Source organism: Salvelinus fontinalis, chromosome 29 (assembly GCF_029448725.1).
Source record: "Salvelinus fontinalis isolate EN_2023a chromosome 29, ASM2944872v1, whole genome shotgun sequence".
Lineage (NCBI taxonomy): Eukaryota > Metazoa > Chordata > Actinopteri > Salmoniformes > Salmonidae > Salvelinus > Salvelinus fontinalis.
In genome coordinates, this window is record NC_074693.1 from 24,840,836 (window position 1) to 24,864,927 (window position 24,092).

Below are 24,092 nucleotides of genomic sequence, written 5' to 3' on the forward strand. Positions count from 1 at the left end.
TCACCAGGGCAAAACACATTTAATTGACATGTGAAATGTTGTTTAATCTAACAAGTCGATAGGCAGTATGACAATGGGCTGGCAATCAGGATTGGAAAGCCAGGGGACTTTGACAGCTGATTGCTGAGGGGGGAGGTCGTTGTGAGAGCTGGTGTGTGTGTGTGTGTGCTGGGGTGGGGTGGGGTGGGGGAGACCCATGGGGATTAAACACCATTATGCCTTTAACCCATTTGGACAAATAACTAGGCTGCCTTTAAACACAGAGCAACACACTCAGCCTTAGTAAGAGAGTTGTTTGAGTGTTTTAGTATATCCACTAAACCAGTGAAAACCAGTTATTTCTCATTGTATGACCACAATAAAGATGAAGAAAGGGAGTACTCCGGCAACAAAAAAAAACACAAATGAGGGTTGGAGTGTGAAAAAAAGTAAGCCCCTTTCGCTTTGACAGAAATCAATACGTATTTCAGGTTCTAAAAAACCAGCATCCCCATATTGTAAAGCCTCAGTCTGAATTGAAAGAATGGAGTGGTGGTTTAGAGACCAGACTTAGACAATTCAAAACCTATTACTACACTGTTATTTACCACTCATTTGTTCAAAAGCACGTTGAACAGGTTCTTTACATACTCAGTGCACTAAAATCTCAACCTCTGGAACCCTGGAATCCAGAGTGCAAATAAACAGGTACTTCATCAATCAAAATGTCTTTCTATAAAAAATTATTCTGAATAGTTTTCATATCAATGTGGCCAATAATATCACATAAAGATTAAACTAAGAAAGATACTAGGAAAACACCCCATCCTCACCATAGAACATTGTACTGGGCGCGTAGCTGTGGACTAGTGATTGGCATTCCGTCTCGTTCGGCTCAGCTCACCAAAAAGAGACGTCTCTTTTTTAGTCTCCCAAACGGTTCTTTAAAAAAAAGATACGTTTTGTATTTCTTAAAGTCAAACAGTTTGCGATAGTTTGACTATGATTGGTGTTAAAACAATTTGAATTAAATTATTAACTGAAATCATACTCTACCTTAACCACAATGTATTTAAAAATGCTTTGGTTTGTTATGAAAAAGAATGCTATTAAACATGTGCATTTAAAGTGTAACTTTTTAATGTATATAAACAAAGTGCATATAAAACGAACCATTCAAAACGAATACAATCTGAACAGCATAATAGAATATTTTGCACCTTATCAAAGAAAGATATATAACAATGTGCAAAACTGCAGCATCCCACTTAAAACGTTAAACTGGTCCCTCTTTTCTATCTCTTCTTTATTGCCCTGCTATAACCAGCATCCCACTTAAAACATTAAACTGGTCCCTCTTTTCTCTCTCTTCTTTATTGCCATGCTATAACCAGCATCCCACTTAAAACATTAAACTGGTCCCTCTTTTCTCTCTCTTCTTTATTGCCATGCTATAACCAGCATCCCACTTAAAACATTAAACTGGTCCCTCTTTTCTCTCTCTTCTTTATTGCCATGCTATAACCAGCATCCCACTCAAAACATTAAACTGGTCCCTCTTTTCTCTCTCTTCTTTATTGCCATGCTATAACCAGCATCCCACTTAAAACATTAAACTGGTCCCTCTTTTCTCTCTCTTCTTTATTGCCATGCTATAACCAGCATCCCACTTAAAACATTAAACTGGTCCCTCTTTTCTCTCTCTTCTTTATTGCCATGCTATAACCAGCATCCCACTTAAAACATTAAACTGGTCCCTCTTTTCTCTCTCTTCTTTATTGCCATGCTATAACCAGCATCCCACTTAAAACATTAAACTGGTCCCTCTTTTCTCTCTCTTCTTTATTGCCATGCTATAACCAGCATCCCACTTAAAACATTAAACTGGTCCCTATTTTCTCTCTCTTCTTTATTGCCATGCTATAACCAGCATCCCACTTAAAACATTCAACTGGTCCCTCTTTTCTCTCTCTTCTTTATTGCCATGCTATAACCAGAAGCAAACAGCAAGGCTGACCATATGTATCTTTTATGAGAGATTTGCATTCAGAAATGCAAGCTGCCTCACTATCGAGGGGCTGATGTGGTTTCTTCTCTCAGTAATTATTTGTCCCGTTTTCGAGAAGACCCTCTCAGAGGGAACTGGTGTGGTCACTATGCAGAGTCTCCCTGTCATGACTTTAGTAAGTCATGACAAGAGGCCTTGTTCTTCCACCAGCTCAGAGGATCTGCAGATAAATAGGATCCTCCATATAGGACCGGACCTCCATTATGGCATCTGCTGAGAGATTCCTTCGTGCTGCATCCCCAGTTGCTCTCTTGTCAAACAGCATCCAAACAGCAGATGTTTGTGGCACTACTGCTGGTGCTTCTGCTCCATCTGATCCCTCTTCTTCCTGTTGTCCTGGTGCCTGAGCCAGCTGACTGCTCAGGCTGTCCCTCCCTGCTGCTGAGGTTATTCTTTGAAGAGCCTCATCAATCGCTCTGGCATCACTGAAGGCTAACTTCTTAAACCTGGGGTCAAGTGCAGCGGTTTCTGATAGCACGTGATTATATTCCATTCTGTGGAACTTTCTGTCCATTGATGAACATAGGGTGTCCATGAACTCTGTCACATGTTCTGTGGTTACATTTGCTTCTCTCTGGCAGCTGGCTGTGATTCGCTGCAGACTCTTACACAGGAGTATCATTATTGAGGCTGACTCATAGCTGAAAAGAGAGAACTGTTCAGGTTCATGTTTTGTCTACTGACACTACATTCTCATCTACTGCTCATATACATATATAATACTGGATTAAATAATGATGTAGTAATAACTGCTTACTGTACCTCTCTCCACTGACCTCCACAGTGACCTTCTCAAAGGGTTCCAGGACTCTGCACACCTCCTCCACCACCTCCCATTCCTCTTGGGTCAGAGCATCAACAGGTGCATTGACAATGGCCAGGGTAGAGATGATGGCATCCTTTGACTCAAGAAACCGCTCAACATATAAAATGTTGAATTCCACCTTGTAGTGCAGTCTTGTTTAGGCCTCAGCTCAGGCATCCCCATCTGGTGTTGTGTAGACTTTAGTTTTTCAGCACCTACTGTGCTCCTGTGGAAGTATTCCACTGCTGCTTTCACTTTGTCCACAGTGGGCTTCATCACCTTCAGAGCATCTCTTACAATCAGGTTGATTGTGTGGGCAAGACATGGATGATGTGTCCATTTAAACATTTTCATGGCTTTGGTTATGTTAGCTGCATTGTCGCTAACACAACAGACCACTTTTCCATCTACTTGCCATTCTCTGGCCACTCTCAACAGTTCCTCTGCCAAGTTCTCTGAGGTGTGTCTGTCGCTGAACTCAAAGCAGTCCAGAAGAGAGCTAGACATCGAAAAATCTTCAATGAAGTGACATGTAACTGACATGTAAGAAGTGGTTACCCTTGATGTCCAGCAGTCAGTGGTAAGGCAAACTGCAGTAGCTTTTTGGACTCTTTCCCACACTGAAGCCTGTGTGCTCTCATAAAGTTGTGGAATAAGTGATTTTAAAAGGGTTTTCCTGCTTGGAATTGTGTACATTGGATTTTGACTATTGCTATAATTTCTAAAACCTCTGTCCTCCACGATCAAAAATGTCTGGAAATCGGTGGCAATCATTTTAGCCAATGCAATATAAATTTGGCCTTATTTTGCTACAGACATAGACTTTTGCATAAACTGGTCCATAGAAGACTGCGTTGCTGTGGGTCGTGGAGTAGGCCTACTTGACTGAGTGGATACATCTCCACGTGTGGAGGTGCTGGCTCCACCACTATCACTAGCAGGCCCGCTAGTTTCTCGAAGCTCTGCTACATCTAGCTTTACAGTTGGGTGCACAGTTCGCATATGCCGCTGTAGGTTGTGCGTAGAACCGGCTTGATATGAGATTTTGTTTTGGCAAATTCTACACTGTGCTCTAACATTGTCTACATTATTAAAATGCATCCAAATGCTACTGTGCTTCCAACTGATTTTCCAGCTGTTGTTTCACAGCTGTCCTTCCTCTCTGTTCTCGGCTGCTCAGTGTGTGACTGTGAGTGAGTTGGCTCGGCCCTCCCTCACGCATCTTTGGTTCATTGATTGACACTGCGTGTCTGATTGACAGGAACAACAGGTGAGGCTGTTAGTCTGAGCAGACAGTCAGAACGAATGTGTGCGCTTGACCATTTATGCCTATATTATTTTATTTATTTTTTCGTTCTTTGAATTAGTTAATTCTGTTCATTTAAATCTTTTGATTATTCATATCTTAATTTTTAAATATTTTTATAAATAGATTCGGTTCTTCTGATATGCGAGCCGGCTCCCAACGTTCACCTACAAGAGCCGGCTCTTAGAGCTGACTCCTTCGCGAACGACCCATCACTAATGTGGACAAGATCGGTGTGCACTCTCCTAATCAGTCCTCAAACAATTCAAAGTGGTGAGTACAGGTTGTCGATACAATGTATTTTAACGTCGAAAGAAAAAAATGTTCAACGTTGTTCTCGCGTGTGATCTTTTACATAACAACTGTGGGACATATTTAGCGATGGAAATATGAAAAAAAAAATTTGCAAACAGTTGCAATATCTATTTGACACCAAATAATGGGGATAGCAATGGAGAGTAATGTCTGAAGTGAAACAAAAAAATATCAGGAAATGCACACTTTGTGGTTAAAGTTGTTTTTCACCATCTTTTCACATGCAGCCATGATGATGTTTTATCATTTGGGGCGGCAGGTAGCCTAGTGGTTAGAGCAGTAACTGATAGGTTGCTGGATCGAATCCCTGAGCTGACAAGGTCAAAATCGGTCGTTCTGCCCCTGAACAAGGCAGTTAACCTGCTGTTCCCCGGTAGGCCGTCATTGTAAATAAGAATTTGTTCTTAACTGACTTGGTTAAACACGTGTCCTTTACAAATGGCATTCGTGTTGGTTTTACATCCCAGGTGTAGATGATTAGATTTCACGTTCACCATAGCTTGTGCATGTCGTGATAGTCTTTGAAGCTGTCCCTCTCTGCCAGGAACCAAAAAGCGATCTGGCATTTCAGACAGAAGATCTGGAATTTCTCCTCCGCCCCCCCCCCCCCCCCCCCCCACCCTGTGTTTTATGCAATGCTTGCAGTTTTTCCTTTTGTCTTTTGGCATGTGTGTTGGATAGTGGCGCTCACCTTGAGTGGGGGTCTTGTGATGGTTGTGGATTGCTTTGGGCCCCCAATTCAGCCATTTCCAACACCAGCTGCTCTCGGAAGGCCAACTGGGAGAGAGGGGTTTGACCATCTGCTTGTGGAGAATGAAAGCATTTACATCCCAGGTGTAGTTAAATAGTTGTAAATAGTTCTGCTTATTTTTATAGTGAAGGACACGTGTTTAACCAAGTTTGTGTTTGATAAGACATTTTACATTTTTTTTATTTATATCTGTTGCTTTTATATCGTTTTTTGTAAACAGTTAATTTGTATGTGGGACTAATACATTGGATATGCCTAAGCTAAATGTTCAGGCACTTTGGAGATGTTGTAAAAACACTTGGATATCCCCTGTATGTCCCTGACACAACCACAATGCTTGAGAGAGGTTGGTGTTGTAGAACTTTTGTTTCTATGCTGAACAAATAGCATTTAGGGATTACAAATATGTAATAGCACTGGAATTATCTAACATGGTTGTTATATCCACAAAGTGGTAAAAAAAAAAGTGTTATACCACTTCCTGGTCTTGTGAAGGACCAACAGATAGGGGCGACACCCTCCATGCTGGCATTGTAGTCCTTCATATTAACAGGAATGGAGACATTCTTCCTTTTTCACCCTCCTTGAGACATGGTTGTTATTGAATGCCTTATGCTGTGAGGTGAGCAAAAAAAAAGCAGCTTGTTAGTCCTGATCCAACACATGGTCCACCTCTCCGCTGTCTGTGTCATGTTGTTTACCTTGGTCTTGGGGAAACCGGTTCTGTTAGGACGAATGGTGCCACAAGCCCCAATTTTATTTTTCAAGAGGTCTATGAAAAGTGGATGTAGAATTATCAGACAGGGTGATTGACATAGCAGTGGGGGGTGAAGACCTTGACCGGTGGGGGCGCTTGCTGGGAAGGGGTGGCTACCAAACGTCATCATCCAAATCCTCTGCATCCTCCACTCTATGGTGACTAAAATAAAGGGATATATTGTTGTAAGACACCCAGAATTACAATTGACTAAATTTACTAAACGACATAACTGTAAAGTAAAAACACCAAGCCTGGGGCGCTAGAGAGCGTGCTATGGAGTAGACGTGCTTTGCTAGAGCTCCGCTCTATTTTGAAACAAATTAGTATTTATCTTAACCTCTCACAACCTATAACTTAAAACAAATATGACAAAGGGAAAAGGCACCAAAAAAGGGGGCGCTAAACAAGATAATTTGAATGAGATAGACAACGAACCAATTTCAACGTCGCCGACCCACGAGGAGCTAGCTGAAGAGGCTAGCTTCCAAGAGTTCCCCACCGATCCTACTCAAAGTAACATACTGGCTGCCATAAACTCACTAAGCAAGAAGGTGGACACAAGGTTGGCTGATATCTCAAAGAGTATTGGGACTTTGGCCGAAACTGTGAAGGCAACTAAGGGAAGGGTGCATGAGGTTGAGCAGACGACAGTCGATCACGAGGCCAGACTACAGGACATAGAGAAACAGTGCGCAACGTTAAAAAATGACAACAAAACCCTGAAGGCCCGACTGGAAATGCTCGAGTCGCATTCAAGACGCCAGAACATCCGAATATGTGGGATCCAGGAGGACACTGAGAAAGGGAAACCCACTGAATTTGTCTCGGAGCTGATACTGGCATTGCTGGGGAGTGAACACTTCAAAATGGCCATCCTGATCCACCGCGCACACAGATCTCAGGCAACGAGGCCAGCCAAGGGCGGGCCACCAAGGCCATTCATTGTACGGCTGCACTATCCCCAGACCAGGGATCTCATTCTCAAGCTGGCTAGTCAAAAGTTCCCCCTTAACTACAACGGAGCCAGGGTGTCTTTCTACCCAGATCTTACCTTGGAGGTGAGGAACCAACGGAAAGAGTATGATGAGGTACGCAACAAATGCAGGGCTGCCATCATCCATATGGATTCCTCTTCCCAGCCCGGTTTAAGGTGACAGTTGAGGGATCAACACGTACGTTTGACAACCCAAAAGAGGCCGATCAATCAATCAATCAATCAATTTTATTTTATATAGCCCTTCGTACATCAGATAATATCTCGAAGTGCTGTACAGGAACCCAGCCTAAAACCCCAAACAGCTAGAATGCAGGTGTAGAAGCACGGTGGCTAGGAAAAACTCCCTAGAAAGGCCAAAACCTATGAAGAAACCTAGAGAGGAACCAGGCTATGAGGGGTGGCCAGTCCTCTTCTGGCTGTGCCGGGTGGAGATTATAACAGAACTATGCCAAGATGTTCAAAAATGTTCATAAGTGACAAGCATGGTCAAATAAGGCCGATCTGTTCTTGACAAGCAAGCTCCCCGGCTGAGGATACAGAACGGCTGTGTCAGCCGGCTAAATGGCCAAATACAGGCCAGGAATGTGTTTGAATTTCCGGCCTATGTCTTTTCGATCAGAAGATCAGAAATTGGGACTTATATGATAGGTGAGATGTTGTGGCTAATATAGCATTGTTTAGCATATCATGTTTTAGCGCCACTCACCCCCTAACGTGAGAGTTAAGTTAAGTGTTATTTAATATTAGTTTATATGCGGAGCATCTATAGACGACGAGTTAGTTCAAGCTGTATGTCTAGACACCCTAAGGTTTGTGTGTTAGCCAAGGAGTGCTTCGTTTGGGGAAGTCACTCAGTAAAGGGACGGGATGGGGGATGGGGTCTGTGTTTTATGTTCACGTTTATTAATACAGGTGGCATGACAAGCTCCCGCACGGCGGGACGTTTTTCTTCTAGGTTTTGTTTGACAGCAGCAATATGCTCCAAAATAAGAAATGCCACATAGTGACAGAGCACAGAGTAGACCAGGTGGAATAAAGATAGTCAGCTGGAACTGTAATGGCTTAGGGCATGTCGTGAAACGAGCTAAGGTTTTTTCTCATCTTCAATCACTGGGTGCTGACATATTGCTTCTTCAAGAAACTCATATAAAACGCTCCGCTCAGGCCAAGCTACGAGTCGGCTGGATCGGTCAGATATACCAGTCTAACTTTGATGCAAAAGCGAGAGGGGTAGCAATCCTGACAAGGAAAAACATTCATTTTGTTTACTCATCCTCGATTTCAGATCCTAATGGTCGGTATATTATTGTGGCTGGTACACTGAATTCGAAACCAATAACCTTGGTCAATTTATATGGACCCAACTTCGATGATCCATTATTTTTTGGTCAGATTTTGTAATTTTTTTAAGTAACGTTCCCAAGGTAAATGGACTATTTCTCAGGTCCAGATCGTAGAATATGCATATAATGTACATATTAGGATAGAAAACACTCCAAAGTTTCCAAAACTGTCAAAATATTGTCTGTGAGTATAACAAAACTGATTCTGCAGGCGAAAACCTGAGGAAATCTAACCTGGACGTGATTTTTTTATTTTTAAACCCCATTTAGTGTTACCTAAACAATCAAACCAAAAATCACGATCACAAAACTTCTACGATTCAACTATTCAGACCCGAATCTCTTACAGCCAAATATAGCACAGTGAGCGCGACTAACTGTCCTCTTCTTACCAGTGGACAAGAATATAACCTTTCCTCATTAACTTCCTGCCTTACCGCTATCGTACGATTAAAACCAAACTTTACAACTGACCCTTCTTTCGGCTTCACCTTTATGAATTGTTCCAGCCTTAAAAGTAACATGTAAATTGCCAAAATTTATAACCTACATCTGTCAATCCATAAGAATAAAAACACATTTTGATGGGCACAACTCTATCGTAATTATCTCTCCGTTATTATTTAGAATTCATTAGATTAAGGCCATACCAAATATCTTGGATACAAGTGTTATTGTTGGAGGTGACTTTAACTGTACGTTAGATCCTCTTTTAGATAAACAGCTATCAAGGTCACTTCAACAATCAAATGCCAGTGTCTGTCTAAATACATTGATGACAAACCTTAACATTGTCGATATTTGGAGACTGACGCACCCAACAGACAGGGATTATTCTTTCTTTTCATCAGTTCATAAATCATATTCCAGAATTTACTATTTTTTGTTGGACTCCAAACTAATTTCAGCAGCTGAGTCGGTTACCTATCACCCCATTCTAATTACGGACCACTCTCCTCTGTCCATGGTGCTGAAACTCGACAATATGTCTACAGGTCGGCGACCGTGGCGCTTAGACGCATACCTGTTGAAAGATGAGGCTTTTTGTCAGTACTTGAAGGAGCAGATTGTCTTTTTCCTCGGAACTAACAACACGGGGGATGTTGACGACTCCACCCTTTGGAAATCTCTAAAGGCTGGGATTAGAGGTTACATTATTTCTTATACATCAGAGAGGAAGAAACGTGCCAATACTGGGCTGAGAGAAATTGAAAGAGAGTTAGGCGAACAGGAGAACGTTTTTAGGACAAATTCCTCGTATACAGTCCTTGAGAAGATCACAAAGTTAAAATATGAATACAATACCATCCTTTCGAAACGGGTGGGCTCTTTACTTGCTAGAAAGCAACAAAGTTATTTTGAACTGGGGGACAAACCACATAAATTATTAGCAAGACAGCTAAGGCATGTACAAGCATCTAGAGCTCTTCAATAGTAGCAGATCCGGCCTCCCGGGTGGCGCAGTGGTCTAGGGCACTGCATCGCAGTGCTAACTGCGCCACCAGAGTCTCTGGGTTCGCGCCCAGGCTCTGTCGCAGCCGGCCGCGACCGGGAGGTCCGTGGGGCGACGCACAATTGGCATAGCGTCGTCCGGGGTAGGGAGGGTTTGGCCGGTAGGGATATCCTTGTCTCATCGCGCTCCAGCGACTCCTGTGGCGGGCCGGGCGCAGTGCGCGCCAACCAAGGGGGCCAGGTACACGGTGTTTCCTCCGACACATTGGTGCGGCTGGCTTCCGGGTTGGAGGCGCGCTGTGTTAAGAAGCAGTACGGCTGGTTGGGTTGTGCTTCGGAGGACGCATGGCTTTCGACCTTCGTCTCTCCCGAGCCCGTACGGGAGTTGTAGCGATGAGACAAGGTAGTAATTACTAGCGATTGGATACCACGAAAATTGGGGAGAAAATGGGATAAAAATTTAAATTCTAAAAAAACAAAGAAAAAAAATAAAAAAGAAAAAATAGTAGCAGATCCGCAGGATATTAATAAATGCTTTGCACAGTTTTACTCAGAGCTATACCAATCAAAATGCGATGCTACTGATCCACAAACTATGGAACGCTTTCTCGCTGAATGTGAACTTCCTAAACTAGACAGGGGGGAAGCTGCTGCACTCGATGCAGGGATAACCTTAGAGGAAATTAACACAGCGATAGCACAATTTCCAAACAGCAAGGCCCCTGGGCCCGATGGATATGTAATAGAATTCTATAAGAAGTACTGCGCTAGTCTATCCACTTATGTTGCGAATGTTTAAACACTCCAAAGAAAATGCCAAACTCCCGCAAACACTGTATGAGGCTACAATAGCACCGATCTTGAAAAAAGATAGAGATTCCATGGAGATGTCATCGTATCGCCCCGTGTCGTTACTCCGCATAGAGAACAAGGTGTTGACAAAGTTATTGGCAAACCGATTGAAAAAATATATTTCCGACATCATACACCCTGAACAGACAGGTTTTATCCCGGGCCGACATATATACTACAATTTGAGACGCCTTTTCAACGTAATGTATCATGATCATAAAGTTGAGGCAGTGGTAATAGCTCTTGATGCAGAGAAGGCGTTTGATCAGATTGAGTGGAAGTATATGATGTCGGTTCTGGAGCATTTCGGGTTTGGAAAGGAATTTATTAATTGGATAAGAATTATTTATGCACACCCAATGGCGTCCGTGGTAACCAATCAGGAAATGTCGCAGTCATTCCGCCTGTTCAAGGGCTGCCGACAGGGGTGCCCTATTTCGCCTGCTCTCTTCGCTATAGCCATGGAACCCTTTGCTACTCGCATTCGGGCATGTGCCGATATAGCTTCTGTTAAAATAAAAGACACGTAGCACAAGATTTCCCTATATGCAGACGATATTCTTTTGTTTTTGTCCAAGCCTAAAACTTCTATTCCACCCTTACTTAACTTGATAAATACATTTGGCTCCTAATCTGGCTACAAGATAAACTGGCAAAAAAGTGAGTTGATGCCAATATCACGGCCTGTGGATATGCAATTTCTGCAATCTACCCCGTTTAGAACAGTGAGGGACAAGTTCACAAGCCTTGGCATTGTAGTGACAAGAGACCTTGATCAGCTATTGAAAGCGAATTGGGACATGAAAATATATCAGCTTAAACAAAATATAGATTTTTGGAAAACTCTGCATATTTCATTGGTTGGTCGAATAAACGCTATTAAAATGTTTGTCCTACCCAGGTTTCTTTACCTCTTCCAATGTCTACCCAACTTCATACCACAAAGTTATTTTAAGAAACTGGATTCAACAGTAATTCCATTTTTATGGGATAACAAGGCAGCCAGAATTTCAAAGAAGCATTTATGCAAGTACAAGATAGAGGGGGGCTTTGGCCTTCCTCACTTCAAACTGTAGTATTGGGCTGCTAATCTGAACATTGTGTCTTTCTGGAGGGAAAGTTTACCTGCGATGAGACAGAAGGATATGCCTTCATGGCTTTTGATCGAGCAGGCCTCCTGTCAACGTTCCTCACTCCCTGCACTTGTTAATAGCCCATCATATGTGAAAAAATACACTTATGACTCTAATCCAGTCATTTGTCATACGCTTAGGATCTGGAAACAGATTAGGTATTTTCTTAACATACCCACTGTTTACATAGACAGCCCGATTAGCCTGAATCATGCTTTCCACCCTGCATTGGATGATGTGGTGTTTTCACAGTGGAGGGAGAAGGGGCTCACAACAATTGGTAATTTATACATAGATGGTCAGTTAGCTTCATTTCAACAATTACAGGGAAAGTTCAACATGCCAACAACACATTTTTTCAGATCCCTCCAAATCAGGAATTTCTTAAGGACACATATCCCACAGTATGGCATGAAGCCAAATAGTCCTACATTAGATAGCCTGATCCTTGTCAAACCCCATCCAAAAGGGTCGGTCTCTAGACTGTATGATGTGCTACAGGCCCACATAGAGGTATCCACAGACACCATTAAAAGGGCTTGGGAACAAGAACTTGGTTCAGAAATCTCAGATGAGGACTGAGTAGAAGCTCTCAGGAATATAAACCACAGTTCAGTGAATGCCAGACACAACCTTGTCCACTTTAAGGTGATTCACAGGTTACATTACTCAAAAGTAAAACTGCATAAAATAATCCCGGACACCTCACCACTGTATGAGAGGTGCAAGCAGGATGAGGGGACATTGACCCACTTATTCTGGAGATGCCCTAAGTTACATGCTTACTGGGCTCTCATTTTTGATGACTTATCTAAAGCCTTTGATAGAGTTCTAGCCCCAGACCCATTGATCGCTCTGTTTGGTACAGTTGATGGGAATAACCAGGAAGGGAAAGCTGTCTCTCTTTGTACTCTATTAGCCAAAAGGCTCATATTGCAATTTTGGAAATTGGAGACTATCTACCTTTGAAATGTGGTTACGGGATTTAGGGAATGTAATACATATGGAAAAGATTCGATACAACACCTCCAATAGAAGTCCAGTGTTGTACAAAATATGGCAGCCGATACTGGATAAATGGTCTAGTCCCGCTTCATAACTGGGCTGACGATCTGCTGCTACTCTGTGCTGTACTCCACTCAATATTTATTTTTGGCTGAACTACACTGCTTGTAATGACTATATGCTGTCTTCTTATACAGGTACCACCTAATAGGATTTTGTTTTATTTTGTGTATGTGTGAGTTAACTTTTGTTTTGTCCTCTAAACTGGCCATCCCATCCAACTGTACAATGAATGTCATTGTTTGTATTGCTGTCTTTTTTATTTTATTTTTATTGGAAAATACTAAACATGTTGTAAAGTAAAAACACCAAGCCTGAACTTTATCTGTACAGTGACTCACGTAGGTGTGAAGCACACACACGATGCAAACAGTAACACTTTGGAGAGAAAAGGCAGAGGTGACAACCACAAATAAACAATGGCCATGAAAGTTTAGTGGCCTCTCCAATGATGAAACGTAGAACAGCAAACAGTGAACTAATATGAAACATAGACAATAACTACTTTGGAATGATATAACATTGAAATGACTTGTTAAATAGTCCTATGTAAACTAAATCCAAAGCACAAAAAGCAGGCAACTTATAAAAAACGAAATACATCTAGTAAATGAGCTGCATAAAGTCCTGAAAATAATTTAATTACAGATCTAAAAGTGGATCCAATCCTTCTAGAAAGCAATCTTTGTCGGCCGAGTCGAAATCCTCATTGTCCAAATCACTCCCCTGATCCGACCAGTATTTTATTCGGTGTACTTATTCATAGCTGCCTTCTTTTTAGCTTCCTGTTCGATATTCTTCGTTTTGACCTTTCCCCCCCCCCTTGAGTAGCCATCTTTTATGCTAAAGCGATGAAATTACAGCGATGATTACCTTTACAATGTAATGTAGCGTGCTCGGTTCATCTCGTCTCTGAGCCAAGTAGCAATACTTCGCATTACGCATAAAAGTTTCTAGGCCTTGCTTTGTCCCACCCAGGTCAACTGCATATCCCTGGAAAGTGTATCTCATTGGCTACAAGACTGTCAAGGTGACATAGTAGCCAATCCCCTGTGTAATGGATGCTTACGGCGCATAAGCAGGCGGCGTCATATTTTTGATGCGCAAAGATATAGTTGCTATTAAGTCATACATCATCAGATAAAAGGATAGATTTGTTCCTACCAACCTAAGGATTCATTTCATAACCCCCATGTATCTATAGCTCAAACACAGACCAAATCAAAGTTTACCTTGTAAGATGTTTGCTGTTTGGTGAAAACGTTGTGTAAAATACAGATGTTGGCTCTCGAGGCTGATGGTCAATAACGGTACGACACAGGCAGACAAATAAGATATCCTCATGATCTGTGGAGTCCCGGCTTTTGGTGTGTATCGACGTATTCCGTTTTTATTTAGTTTATGCTTCCCATCTTGAAATGAGGTCATTGGCTCGGCCCACCCTTATACATTTGTATGCCCATATATGGTAGTAAGTCACACAAAAGTTTTTAAAGCACAGATCAATAACCAAGATATTCAGCTTTCCGCAGACACCCTGCTTTTGCCGATAGGGGCTACATAATTGCTCCAGTCTCTGAGGGTGTCTCAGGGAGAGTTGGAAAATGCAATAAACACATTTCCAATTCACACATGCATATATTAACGTGTGAAATAGGACAAATATAAGCAGCCCCAAAATTATAAGTATTTTTCTTTGTTCCTATTTCAGAATGCCTCTTTTCTCTACCTCCTGGTTTGAGTATGACCCCTCCCCTGGCTTGTGACCCTTCACCTGGATATCACTCCTGGCATTTGGCTCTGGGACAGACTACTCATGTTGAACCATAGGTAAGTCCCCACTGTGTTTCATTACCACTCATACATCAGCCTCGTCTTAGAAATGTGTGTCCGTGTTTGCGTTTAAGTGTGTGTACAGATGTGTGAGTTATATTGGAGCAGAACATCTATCCAACATATAATCAAACTGCCATTGTCAAATCCAACCTCCTAGAACTTATAACCTAGAATCTCAGATCAAAGTAGAATGTATCCCAATCTGAGTCTTACAGAGTGTAAGTCTGCCTTTCTAGGCTTTATATCTCTGTGATCTGGGCCAAGAGATGTGTGTGAGCAGAGGATGATTCACCGGCTGGCTGCTCCTCTTCTCCTCTCCAGAGTCACGCTCACTCACTCTCTCTCACACACTGGCATAGTAACCCCCTGTCTCTCTCTGTGCCTCCCTCCCTTTCTCTATCTCCGTCTGTCTCGCGTGCTGCCGAGGCGCTATCTACTACCCGTGTTCAGATATGGTTCGATTTGTATCAGGGAATGCCATCCCACCCCCCACCAATCACACAGACACACACCCACATCTCCCTGCCATTCATGCCACACCCCGGCCAGAACGACAGCTTGGCTCCTGGCCAGTAATCACAGCTGGATTGGATGCTTTAAATGTGTGTGTGGCAATGGGGGGTGAGGAGGGGGCAGTGTCTGGTGCACCGGATTGGTCCACTTGTACGGGTTGGGCCAGGGAGGGCTGTGATTGAATAGAGGGTAGCGTGCAGGATTCACTGGGCTGTCTAGAATGGCTTTCCCGAGCGCTGCCCGACAGCTACGCATATTGGATGGGTTACAGCTTATGAGCCGGAGCGAGTCTGGCTGTGTGTGTGTCTGCAAGTGTGTGTGTCTGCGCAGCTCATCTGTGCGAGATAACTCTTATCCTCTATGAACAAATCTGCACTGTCTTGTTTCCCTGAAGGTATCACGGAATGCATTTGCCTGGCCCAGACAAATCGTTAAATATTAATGTCATATCCGAGTTGGCATCTCCAATCGATTCACTGACTTCATCACATTATATTTGTGTGACTGTTCCGTGGTATCACGTTTGCAGTACAAACAGTGATTAGGGATATTATTGATGAAAGCTGGATGCTAGAGTAGGCTAAAGAGGAACTTGTGATTATGGTTTGCCACTAAGATGATAGAAGCTATTCACAATGTATCATGATATTGGTTTACATGTGCTTCATTTTCACTAGAGGCAGGATAAAACACCAGTCTCCTGAAGAAGTTTGGTTTAATCTTCCACCAAACCGTCCGTCATTATGAAAACAATAACACTGGAGCTTGATGCAGCTGCCCTTATCACACAGAGCAGCAGGAGAGCTCACCGACGCAGGAGAGGGTGTGTGTGTGTGTGTGTGTGTCTCTATGTATATGCACACCTATTTATGTGATTAGTGGCGATTTACCCCCCTCCACCCCCCTCTCACTTCAGCCTTCCTCCTGGCCTCTTTTCCCTGCTGAGGTAGAGTGGGGGAGGATAGGGTGACCATATTTAAAATTCCCAAATGTGGGACAGCAGGATGATTTTGCGGGCCAGTGTAGCAGACATGAATAAAAACATTTGGCTGCACCCTCCCATCCCCACCCCCTGCCCAGCGCTGTTGCGTTTTGGACACATTTGATTTTCTTTTTAACTATTCAGCTGAACGTCCTAAAATCTCATAAGAAATGAGGTGGTGTTTTTGGTGTAACAGTATTCTTATACTATACTAGTATACTGTATTTGGTTATGTTATGTAGAATACTAATGAATCATTCATCTTCCAAGATATTGATTCAGCTTTGATCTAACTTTACTAAACGAGCACCATTGTGAAAAGTGGCCGAGCGAAGCTCTGTGCCTCCAGAACACTGCTGTCCGCTGCGCGGAAGCACCCCGACTCCTCCGCAACATTTGATGATGCAGAAACGAGAAACCACGTGTGGCCTTTTTATGAAAATAGTTGGCCAAGAAAACATTTCTGGTTGATCTCAGGGAATGTAAAACAGGACTGTTTTAACTGTTAAACTGTTAAAACGGGATTGAGTGAAGTAGCAACAAATACTGTATGTGGAATGAGCAACTAATAAACATGGAGAGCCTCACGGAATGACCTTATATCTTTCAGTCTAATACTGCTATTTACTTACTGTTGTAGATCTTCATTAGAACAAGACATTTCACTGCATCTATCTGCTGACAATAAAAACATTTATCTTTTTTAAAACATGCTCTCTGCCCTAACAATGTAGCCCGCGCTACAGAGGGCTATAATCGGTCAGCTAATACAGTAAAGGCCCAGTGCACTACTTTTGTGAAGAAAAAAAAAAGTCAAAATATTTTATATTTCGTTTTTCTTTGGATTTTTCTTTCCCGATTTTGGAGATCGCTGCAGCACCCTCAGCACCCCTTCTTCCTGCGTCTATGGTCAGGGGGGTTCTGATGATGAAATAGGTGGCTCGCTGACAGAGCCGTTGGTTAATCACACTTACAGCACTATAATTACAGCTGTCACCATCATCCGCTGTAATTGATGCAAGTGCAGGGCCACGCACCGCCAGAGAGGGCTGACCCTACACGCCACAAGCACCCCGCCACGGCTCACACACACTACACCAAACACGACACACACTATGACACACACAGACAGAGGCAAGCGAATAGGCACACCACACACACACACACACACACACACAGCAGCAGTCCCACACACGATAGCACCAGAGCGGCCCAAGACGTCTGTCTTCTGGCAGCTCAATCTTTAGCGCTTAGCTTAGCTTAGGATGACCATCTGGCTCAGCAACTCTGTCTCCCTCCCTCCCTCCTTACTCTCTCCCTCCCGCTCTCTATCTCTCTTTAACGCCTGTCAGCAGTCAGCAGAGCTGCGGTCTTAGCCATGATGCTAACGTGTCTCCCCGCTTTTCTGCCGCTGCTGGTTGGTTGGTGGGTGTTGCTGGTGTGGTGTGTGTTTGTGTGTTCACAGATGGCATGTGGAGGGAGTGTGTGTGTGGTGAGTGCGGTGATGAAGAGCGCTGTCGGAAGCCCCAGACAGCTCGGGCGTCTCTCAGGCAAGTTGGTCCATCGGCAGGCATCTGGACTGGCTCAGCCACCCACCGCTGTTTCTCCACTGGAGCGCCACTACAGGGTACACTGTAGCAGCTCTCTCTCTCTCTATTAAAACAATGACTACTTCCTTAACCCTTAGCTGTGTCTGTTTCAAGTTGACTGTCGGCGCTGATAGAGGATTAGTGGCAACACTACATGTGTTTACAAATGACAGGGACCATAACAATGTTGAGCCATGGAGAAAGCACAGCAATTATATGTGTTTAACACTTTGATCTGAGTTGATCTTTGGGCTTGTAGAGAAACGTTGAAGATGATTCATTGGGTTTGGAGACCGTTTGGACCGTTTGGCTCTCTTTGTTGGTGTTTAGCTATGATTGAGGGGTCAGCTATGATTGGCTAGAGAACACTCTAGATGCTGTGTGGTATTAAATGCTGCATGGTTGTCATTAGGGTTGGGCGATATTACAATAGTATTGTCTATGGAGGATGATGGTCGATGGTGACAACATCGTGATGTGAGAGATGATAGCTAACCTATTTCAACTTGACTGGCACAGCGCAGTCAAGAGGAGTCAGGCAGCGCTATTTCAATAAATATGTTCTATTTACAGAACACAAGCCAGCGATGTAGACAGAGCTAAGAGTTCCAGCAAAGCAACATAACATGTCAGAAAATATGTTTTTGTTTTTTCTCTCACAAATGTCGGATGATCGGGACCAATAGCCGGAGTCTATTTTGATAGAGGACAGTCCCGTGGCGCTGTTTCATGATCAAACAATGAATATAACAGAGTTCCATCTCAGAAAGTTTGACGTTTTGAATAAGCTAAAAACATGGTAGGCCAAAGATAATAATGAGAGAATTAGAAACGAACAATAGCAAGGTAGAAAATGAAATGAGAAATTTGAACAAACCTTATAGTTGAGCAAAGCATTAAGACAGAAATGAAGCATGCGAGGCCACGGTTACGGAGGTCAACATAAAGAAGTTAGATTTCATTTTGACATTTTATTTTTTATTCCTAACCCCATGTCTGTCTCATCTCTCCATTTGACATTTGGCTATGTTTTTGTTCTTGTGCATGTGCTTTCCCACCCCCATTAATATGAGATTGTAGGCAATTAAATTGGAATTCATCATGTGTGCTGCAAACCCTCAGAAAGAGTGCTGACGGTCTTTTGTTTCTGTAAGTGAGTGACAGGGAAGGAGGACATGACTTTTGACATTTGCGCTGATGTGAACAGTATGGTTGTGTGACTTGTCCTTCATTGTGCCTTTCCTATAGACACTAGAAAAGTGTGCTTGTCCTCCTTACACGGACACACACAGACTTGGTGTATCCCTGGTACACCTCCAGTGAGTGCCAGTAATTTGGTTGGTGGGCACATGGGGAGGCAGGAGACCCAGCTGTTTGTGTTTTGTAACAGGCCTGGCACAGCTTTAGGGAGGCAGGGAGTCTAAACTCCACAGAGTCGACAAACACATCTGTTCCAGAGCATCACATGGACCTTGTTGTGGAGGTGTTGGTATAGTCTATTTATATTAGTGGGAGGCTGACATACCAAACCATTTTGGTTCCTACTGTGCTTCAGGCCTCAATAAACTATTTAGAAAAAGAGGCTGTTGCCATGGTTATCAGCCTTTTTCTCATCAATGTATTTAGGCCATTCAGCTTTATTTATTCCCATTAAACCCATGCCTTCTGTAGGAACCAACTGTTACAGAGAGCCGACCAATTGTTCTCTAAACAGAATGACCAGTATTTTTTCCCTTTGTTTGTAACCCGTTTGACATAAAGGTTTACAACCTGGTGTTTGCAAAGGAAAAGGCTTTGATGAAAGTCGATCAGATCTCTATCGCAATAACCTAATAACAACCGATTTGTGTTGTTTTGCAGTTGAAAACACATGTTAGTCACCCTTTGTTGATCTTCCTTGAAAATGTGATTTCTAAAAACACCTTAATAGCACCTCTGGGCTTAAATAACAAAGAAGTTAGACACGATAAGAAGCTTTTATGTCAAAATGAGCTTTTGCTCCCAACCTGTGCTTTCTCTCTCCCTCCCTTTCCTTCCCTCTCCTACTCTGATGCTTTTAGTAAGACCAAACTCCTTCATATCGCTCCTAAAGTGCACTACAGCTGCAACCGAGGCAAATGACCTACCAGACATAAGGGTCAAGCTCTAGCAGAGGACACACACTTTGACAATGTTGTTGTTGCTGGTGGAATGGGCCGAGGTGGGCTGTGGACTGGCTGGTGTTTGTCCTGTAAACTGTTTATTTAGGCCCTTTAGGCACCTCGCTTAACAGGAAGCCGTCTCCCTCAATTGGATTACAGCTAATCAAGTATCTAGACGTGTAGAGTCAACACACACAGGTGTGGTACGGCCCTCTCTCCCCCCAGCACCAAGCCGCACTCCTCCTTCCCCTAGCTCAAACTAGAAGGCTCTTTACTATAGATCTAGGATCAGATTACACTACCTCCGATCATATCAGTAACTATTAGAGCAGGGTTCACCAACTGGCGGCTTGCGTCCCGAATTTGGCCCGTGGGTGGTTTTATTTGAGTTTTCTGAGCAAAAATTATTATTATTTTATTTTATTATTATTTCCATTGTTGGACATAAAAGACTGTAAAAACACCAAGAAATCAGCGCCAAGTGATTTTAAGAAGTCTGTTCCAAAGTATTCCCATGCATAATAGAGAGTGGTGATCGTATACAAATGTAAGCAAGGTTTGAAATGATTATGTTTTAGTCCAACATTATATCTGTTTGGGTTTCTTGTGGTCAATTTGCAGTCTACAAATTATTAGTAGTTGTGTTCCGGCCCCCCGACCATGCACTCAAGAAATAAATCGTCCCATGACTGAATCTAGTTGATGATTATTACTGTGATACAACTACTGTGACTATTATTATTTGACCATGCTGGTCATTTATGAACATTTGAACATCTTGGCCATGTTCTGTTATAATCTCCACCCGGCACAGCCAGAAGAGGACTGGCCACCCCTCATAGCCTGGTTCCTCTCTAGGTTTCTTCCTAGGTTTTGGCCTTTCTAGGGAGTTTTTCCTAGCCACCGTGCTTCTACACCTGCATTGCTTGCTGTTTGGGGTTTTAGGCTGCGTTTCTATACAGCACTTTGAGATATCAGCTGATGTACGAAGGGCTATATAAATACATTTTATTTGATGATCCCTGCATTAAGAGGATGGTACAACATCTGACATGGGATCAGTGGTTAGGGTGACCTTTTTTCTACTCTCCTCCGCCTTGTCTAGGGGCTGGGGTTAGGGCCTTTCCCAGTCTGATGTCAGCCACCGGGACACAAGGCAACGTGTGACTGTTTGAAGAGCGTAAAGATCATCATTGGGCAATTAATGGGCACCAAAAGGGCACCATTAGTGAAGTGCAAACTGGTGATTGGGCAGTTTGAAAGTTGGACCTCTACAATAACAAACTTGGAATTGAACTGCGAGGCGTTAGCATACCTGGATTTATATGATAATGCATGCCATCACCCCTGAGGAATGGACTGAGATAGATAGTGTATGTGGCCTCGCAGAAATGTTTATTTTCATAGCAGTATTTACCCGGCAGATGCCTAGTGATGGCAGCTGCAGCAGTTGCTGTGTTCTCATGTCATTGTAGTGCCAGCTGTTGTGTTCCACTGACTTCCATCTCACTGAGCCTCTGCTAAGTTTTAGAGGTCAAATGAATCCTTAATAGGATCGGGAGTAAGAGAGTTGATTGTTGTTATGATATCCAGTACATTGTCTCGAGGAAACTTATATTCCTTGTGTGTGTGTGTGTGTGTGTGTGTCTACTACTAAATAGACTTTTCCTAGCCTGGAGGACAGATATAGACAGTACTGTATTGATTTGTTTGGGACTGCATCCCAAGGCTGAATTGAGTAGTTTTGAGGTAGTCTCTAAAAAAAGAGCGATAGAGAGACAGGAAATAGACTAATAGTGAGATAAATCATCTTTCCCTAGCAACAGGCAGCTGCTACTCCTTGATCGTGTGCCTCCCAGGAAGTGACTGATATTGTTGTTGTTGTTCTTGTTTTAGACATATTCTTGATTCAAGAACACATCTAAGTCTAATGGCACAGGGCCCCCGTCTCTCTGGCTGACAGCAGGTTACCATGATCTTCAAGAGGCAGCAATGGGAATATGTTCCTAGAACAACAAAGAGAGAAGGAGTTTATGGAGCCCCCCAAGCCCCCTTCGTCAGAGTGAAGCTCACCTAGAAGCCCTCCCTCATCATGGGATCTGAGACAACACACACTTACTTTCGCTGCTCTTCACTACTCCGAGGACAGTAGTTGTTTTCTTTGCTGTGAGTGTGTGTGTGTGAGTGAGTGTGTGTGAGTGAGTGCATGCAAATGTGTATGTCTATGTGTACATTCACACTTGAGCGTGTGTCTAGTTTGTGTCTGTGTGTTTACTATCTCTCTCCAGAATCAAAGGCAGACTGCAGTGCTTCTTCCTACTATTGGCCTATATCTGTTGGCTGGGGTTGGGGACCTATCAAGGAGAACATGCTAATTAAACTCCTGCTATCTCCACTGACTGACTCTCTTTAAGTTGTACACCATCAGCACTAAAGCATGTACACTGTAGGAAATATTTATTTCCCTATGAACAGCACAGGATCTGTAACAATGCATTGAAGCACAGTCATTGGGGAGCTAAGAACACAATAATCCACAGAGCGACAGGAGAGACAGACAATCAGTTAGGATGGCAGGATGCACACAGATGGGTAGACAGACGGATAGACAGACAGACAAACGAATAATAGAGAGCCTGGCAGGTAGAGAGGCAGAAAGAGAAAGGCAGGCAGGAACATACCGCCTCCCCCCCCAACCCCCCACTCCAACACTCTCCCACCCCCGCCCACTCCTTCACCCACCCACCCGCCCACACAGACGGCGGGCTGGTTGGTGGCAGTGCAGCCTGACAATGTTTGGCAGGTACTGTGTCAGGGTTCAGTCCTGGCTGGGCAGGATCATTCTCCTGCACTAATTGAGTGATCCCAGTGACCCTCGGGTGCCTGCCGAGGTCCCTGCATGCATGGGGACATGTCATCAGGAGGAGGTTCACCTGTTCACTGCCCTGGGTGCAAAGCGACACCAGGCCTCTGGGCCATGTCCATGAACGGGATGGGAGGGAAATGCTTGAAGCAGGCTGTCAGGTATTGTACTTGGATGAACAATAACGTGTGACAAGCGAGGGCCTTATTTACAGGGCCTTTATTTCTGATAGAAGTAAATCATTATTTATGTTACGGAATGTTGTTTTCCATCTTCTAAACGCTGCCTCTAAAATATGACAGGTGTTTCATCAAAGACAATGGTTGCTGTGGTGGCACAGTCAATTCAGTAAGATTGAGCAATAGATACAAAAATGTCACAGAATTTATGCAAATACTTCCTCTTTCAATTGTCTTTTTGATTAGACTCATAATTTATACAAATTAATATATGCCAGACAGTCATAAGTGTTTTTGTGTTAACAAAATGGGAATCTTAATTTTTGTGTCGCTAAAAATAAATCATGGCACGTTGCTAGGCAACATAATGACATGACGCAGCGGGGAGTCAAAAACGAACCTTTGGCTGGAATTAGTCAAGAGGTGACAACTGAGTCCCGTTCGTATTGGACAGTATGTGCTTTAACCTCTTTTTCCAGCCATGTCCTAGTCGGTCATGGAAAGCAGGCCGTGGATATTGTGCAATTTGTCGATTCTTCAGAACAATAACCAAGACTTGAAAGGACAGCACATGCAATCAACATCAGCCATGTTCAGTGATTGGCTTGGCAATCCAGTGCAGTGTGCGCTTTTTATGAGTCACAAATTCCCGGGCCTATTTACAGTACGCTACGTGGACTTAGTCTGTCCACTTACACTTGAACAGAACCATTCAACAGAGGACACAGAGACATTTAAAGCTTTTAAAAATCCTAAATGAAATGTATTGATTAACTTCCGTCCGCAGTGAAAGATTACGTTGGTTTTTAGATCGCCTCACTTGTCTGTTGGTCATAATGGACCTGCTACATTTCTAAAAGGTTATGTCATGAGGTTTGAAGAGTAGTCCGGCCTTTTCTTAGCGCTTTCTCTGGGTTCCAAAAGCATTTTGTGCCCTATGTTAGTTTGTTTTTATATATATGTCTTAGCTCTCCTTGGTGAACACAGTTTAGATTCTCCCTAGCCTGCTGTGATTGGCAGATTTCTTTGCTCTTATCAGGGGCTGGGGTGGATGTGTGGGGGAGGCTGGGGTCAGCGGACGAGCTCCAAAGTAGTTTTGAAGTGTCTGTGAAAAGACTCCCCTTAATCCGTTTTATTTGCTCTGCTACCTCCGAAACCATTTG